The sequence below is a fragment of the Lolium rigidum genome, chromosome 6, assembly GCF_022539505.1.
Source record: "Lolium rigidum isolate FL_2022 chromosome 6, APGP_CSIRO_Lrig_0.1, whole genome shotgun sequence".
Lineage (NCBI taxonomy): Eukaryota > Viridiplantae > Streptophyta > Magnoliopsida > Poales > Poaceae > Lolium > Lolium rigidum.
The window spans coordinates 118,214,017-118,220,092 of record NC_061513.1 but is presented as its reverse complement, the minus strand read 5'-3'; positions in this window follow the sequence as shown (position 1 = coordinate 118,220,092).

Genomic DNA, 6,076 nt, shown 5'->3' with positions numbered 1-6,076 from the left:
TTGGGGTGTTACAGCGGGCGTCGACGCAGCTCGGCGCGGCTCGGCGGGCGGCGGAGGGGCGCGGATCTGGCGGATTCCGGCGGCGGCGCGCGGGTGGCTGCGGCGGCGCGCGGGGGAAAACGGGTGGGGGGAACTGAAATGTCCGCGCGCGCTTTCGGAAATGGGATACTGGTTTCGCCCTCTATTCCCCCTCCCACGCCGCACAAGTAGGGGGCGAAAGCCCGCCCCGTAATCGAAAACAGCAAAAATCGATGCGGGGGCCGGTTTTACGGGGTGTGCTAGACGGCCGGGTAGAGCCGAAACCCGTATAACGACGGTTATTATACGAGTTTGCCCCTTTTAAAAGGTCTGTTAGACATGCTCTAACTTAACCATCCACTCGTCATGAGGCCTGCCGTGGTGGCAGGGCAAATGCGGAGGAGCGTGGATATGTATATGCAGATTTCCTCTCTTGCGGTCCACCAGCTATGATTTGAAACATCCATATTTAAGAAATCTTATTAATAATAAGTATCACCAGTTATATTGACTACTAATAACTACTCTCTCTAATCAATAATAAGCGTCGAGATTTTTTTACTAAGTTCTTGCTACTTTCTACGAATCGGAGGGAATGATTGGACTACATCAAATCAAGTAAACCAATCACATAGGAGTAGCAACAACAAAAACCAAAACCATTGAGTCTCGTCCTCTCTAGATCAACATTTCTATATCTTGATGTTCCTCCAAAATTCTAGCAAAAAACTGATATGTTAATGCATATTTATTCTAAAAAAGTTATATTAACATTTTACGGTTCTCACCAACCAAATTTTTAGGTAAAAGGAACCAATATTGTTTACACATTTCACGTCAGACATGGATTTGGCATTTTCAGTGCAGGATTTTCAAAGCTTTGTCTTTGGAAGATCGTCAAGGTTGACTAAATGGGGTGAATAGTAAGTCTTATTAATGAAAGTTAGTATTTGTATCAAGTTATTTTCTAATTGTTGCCTACAAACATCCTAAACACGCACTACTACAAAAATAAACTCGCGGAACACTAGATTGCATAGAAACATGAGATAATTTATATTTGAGCACGAGAACAAGGATATAGATAGGATATAGACATGAGGTTCAGATTGTTGCCGCAGTCATACATGCTTGGCGGGGACACTGACCTTCAGAATGTGATAATGTGTCCTTTACTTCGGGCTTGGACTCTTGCAAAGTATCTCAAAGGAATCACTCAAAGCACCAAAGAGCATGTCCTTAGATTGCCTTAGAGCATCTCCAGTCGCGTCCCCCAAAGCGTCCTCCAAAGGGATTTGGGGCGTGCCGGACAAAAAAAGCGACCCAGCCACGTCCCCCAAAGCCCATTTTTGTCCGGCGCGGCCCGATACGGTGTCCGGCGCCCCGAGCCCGTCCCCGTCCCACAGTGGACACTCCGGGGACGCCGGACACAACGAAAAGCGAGGCCAACCGACGCGGGCCCGACGCGTCGGCCGGCACGGAAGGCTAAAATCCCGTCGCCTACCTTTGGTCAAGCGACGTTAATGGCGTCCCTGTTTTCCCGGGCGACGCGAGGGACGCGTCTCGTCGTGCATGGCCGCGTGGTCGTCCGCGCCGGAGTTATTGCGTGCAACCACCCGCTGCCGCCGCTGTTTTAAGACGCCCTCCAGTTATCGCCGCTCATCATAATCCTTCTCGTTGCCGCCGCCTCCCCCTTCCCAGATCCTCTCCCCGCCGCTCAAAAAATGTCGAGCTCGTCCTCCCGCAAGATCGCCGCGGAGAATGGCTTCGGACGCGGCAGCCTCACCGTGGCGGAGGCGTGGGCGCTGTACCACGCCCGGTATCCAGTCCCGCCGGACATGCGGCCGCCAAGCGCCGGCGGGCTGGAAGATGGCCGTGAACGGCATTGGCGTTCCGCCGCCGCCGAAGCCGAAGACGGACGAATGGAGGGACGCCATCAAGGCCCGTCGGGCTCAACTGACCGCCGAGGAGCGGTTGGATCCGACGTGGGCGGTCAACGACAACGACGCTCGGTGGACGACGTACTTCCGAGGCGAGTACGACGTCGAGATGCACGAGCACCGACAACCTCGTCGGCGGCCCCAACAGCTGGAACAGGGAAGGCCGCGCCTCGTTCGGGGCGTTCCGGGCGCACCCTCGAGAACGTCATCCGCGGCCTCCGCAACGGCGCTCCAAGGCCGGAGATGCCGTCGTCGCCGCCGGCGTCTCCTCAATGGCAGCCGAGGAGGACGATGTACTCGTCCTCCTCGCACTCTTCTTCCTCGGGACCGGCGCGATCGACGCCGTCCTCGTCGTACCGGTCGGCGCCCTACACCGTCCCCAAACGGGAGGTCAAGGAGGAGCCGGCGACGCCCGTCAACACGAGGCGTGGCGGTAGCGGCAGCGGGCGGCAGCAAGGGAGGCGCGGCGGCGCCCTCCTCATCCCGAGCCGGAGGTGAAGGAGGAGCCGGAGGAAGCGTCGCGCAGCGGCGCCGCCGGCGGAGTACGAGCGGCAGCAGCGGCTTATCGCCGGCAGCCGACGACCCCGAGGACCGCCCGGGGCTGCGGGCGGCGTTCTTGGCGTCCATGGACGACAAGGACGCTCGGAGGGGCGACCCGGACGCGGCGATCGCCATGTCCATCCGCGACTCCGGCAAGCCGCCGGTGGACCTCACCGACGACGGCGAGGCAGGACCAAGCGGCTTGGTGAAGGACGAGCCCGTCGACGAGCGCGTCAAGCGGGAGGTCGTCACCGACGAGATGTACAACTTCCGAGCAGTACTACGACGCCTCCGGCCGCCGCAAGTGGTTCTAGATTAGGTTTAGTTTTAAAGTTAGTCAAATTTCGTTCGAATCTATGTAAGTTTGGACGAATCTAAATCGAATCTAGTTAAGTTTAAAATTTGCGAAATTTTGTTTGGGGGACGCGACTGGGAAGCGACGTCCCCCAAACGCGGCACGAACGAAACACGTCCCCCAAACGCTCAATCCGGCGCGGTTTGGAGGACGGTTTGGGGGACGCGGCTGGAGATGCTCTTAGATTTCCATTTCTTTGTAATCTAAAATACAAGCATGCAAGGCTGCAAAGATAGCACTTATCGGTTGATCCTCTAATGTTGTAGTAAATCTCCTACTTCCGAGCGGTATTTTTATTCAAATTGACCTATGTTCAGCTCGGTACGTATCTTTTATACTTTAAATTATGAAACATATAATTTTGATGTTCATGCCACTCCATGCCGTGCATTTTTACTCAAGGATAAGTTCAAAAACTTCAACGGAGACGTATATGTACCATGTTATTGACCCCACAGTTGTGTCGATAATATTCATTGAAACTTCAGCTTTACCCGAAGAAGATATGAACATAACATATATAGGAGTGGTGTGAAGTGTGTGTTGTCAATATGTATGGGGTCTATATATATCCTGCAACTGCAATGAGCTATTTGTAGATTGTTTCACTAATCAACATACCACATATGTTTTTATCTGAACTTCAATGTTTCTTTGGATTTACTGCAAGATAAAATTTGCATGTGTTCTTCGGTGCAACCTATAAGTAATGCGTTTTTTGGATGTATTTCGCTCTATACATGGCTGTAATTGATGCCCTAGATTTTGTGGTCATACGCAGTGTTGCACTGAGTTGTAATTATTAATGATAAAATTTCTTGATTTCTACCTGATTACATTGACCATGAATTTGGTAGCTATATTTTACATGTGGACTAATCTGTATAAGTACTATATTAAACCTGAACTGCTTCGATTTTTGATAGAATTTTGAGCTTAGCTGAGGTTTAAAGCGGTCATTACAACGTCCATCGATCGGTTTTTTGTTGTGTACGATTTCGGTGCTCTCTACGAATTTTTCGGGCCTACTTTCCTTCTTAGTGTTTGGAGACGAGATGTTTAGATGGGCCGCCGGTGTGGCCGTAGCTGCAGGCTTTTCCGGAAGTGGTAGGCCAGTTCTGTTCGTGCTCTGCCGATGGTCAAAGCGGCGCCGACGACCATCTTCCCACGCATGGCTCGACGCGTGCCTTCTCCATATCTCCTCTCTATCTCTCTATTTTTCCACCGATCCTCACCGTCCTCTCCACCAAATTCCACCGGCATCTCCCTGCTTGATCTCTTGCCTACCCAATCACTTTGTGTTGGCCGGCGTCCGCACGCTGCTCCTGGCCGACGGCGGCGCGCTGCTCCGGGCGACGATGACGCGCTATAGGAGCAGAGAGGAGGATGCCGATTCAACCGCTCAAGATCGACGGACTTGGGGAAGTCGAGGGGCGGATGGATTTGCCTCACGACCGGCGCGAGGGGACGCTGCCCAGCGGGCGACGAATTCGTCGCATAGAAGGCGGTTCGCCCCCGGGTTTTCCTTCGCTTGTCTCTCGCCGCTGGCGTGCCACTCCGAACGATGGCTGCGCAGCGTGGATCTTTTTCTTATGGTTTATCTTGTGTTCTGGTTTTTCTTTTGAAAATTCTTCTTCTTCCTTCTTCTTTCTCTTATCCATGGCGGCCGAGGATGGACGTTGATGGAGGCGTGGGGCGCTTCTTCTTCGATTCTGATGTGGATTCATCCGATTTTGGGTTTACCAATCCAGCAACACCGTTTTTCAAGGCTGGGATCGAGTTTGCCTGTTGGGTTATTCGGAGCCCGCCGCGCTGGTCCGGGCACGTGGTCTGTCCCTAGAAGCGATGAGGTTGTCCTTGAGCTGCATCTGGTGGGCGGTGGGCTCCAATCACGTCGCCTCGATCCAACTCATGTCCATGTCGCTGATTCAGCCTACATCTGTCGTGAGCCTCTCCGAGATTAGAAACCATGGTGTTGCAGATGTGGCCAGCGCCGCCGTTGTCACCGGATCAATTAAGCTAATGCAGTTCAGCACAGTGTATCAGCTTATTAGGCGATTCCCCTGGTGAAGTTTCGGTCAGGTTTTCCTCCGATCTGGTCCTTTGATTATATTTGCTACATAGTACCTCGTGTTTGATTATCATTGCATACCTCTTATTTTTCTCAGTTGCCTACCCTGCAGGAGTTTATAATGAACCCTCTGCAGTATGTTGTTTCAAGGGACACATTTTTGAGGTGGAGCATAATTGTCGCATGGGCCTCAAATTTGATGCAAATCGTGATTTTACAAGAGCAGCCTATTACTTCAGTGCAGACCAGGTGTAAACTCTTTGGTCTGATCCATCTTCAGTTATTGAATTAGTTATACATGTTCGACAAATTCGGCGGTTCCCATTAGAACACTACATAAAAAATGATGGATAATTTGTATGCATATGATTTTTTACCCAAGGAAAACGCACTGGGAACATCAGATTATTAGCGACCAATATGGTTCTTTATGTCATCCATACTCAAATTTATCTAATCTATCTATACTTATTTTTCATTTTCCCTGCATATAAGGTTTCTAGCTACTAATCCTTTTACCATCTCCAGTGGCTAAGTAGATTATTTCATGAGTGCTGCTAAGTAGATTTTCTCAATTTCCTTTTGGGAGGTAATGCTTCCTATAAGTTCTCCATCTACTAATCTTTTTACCATCTTTAGTGATATATATGTACATGATTAAGTAGATTTTCTTAATTTCCTTTGGAAGATAATACTATGTAAAATCAATACTTTCACGGATTAGCAACTAGAACACATTTATAATTTTCACATTACTATATGTCCAAACAGTTCTTCCTTTGTTCTCTTAATCTCTGCATTCACATTTGCACTCCACCCCTTAAAACACTTTCTCATGTGATTGTAAATTTACTCAAAAGTCTTCCCCATTTCTCCTTTTAGCAACTGTGCATCTTAATGTTCTTCTCTCTTCTGTCTGTTTTCTTCTCAACATACTCTGCATTCCTCTTTCTTCAGCCTACACCAATGTGTTCTTCTGCTTTATGTATTATATATATTCTCTTTTCTACTCCTGCTTGAGTATATTGATGTATGTACTGAAAAATAATATTTATATTCAGGTCGCCGATCAAGTATCATGACAAACATCCTTTTTGCAAAGATTTTGTGCATGTTTCACACATCTGTGAATTAGATTTCATTATTTTTTGA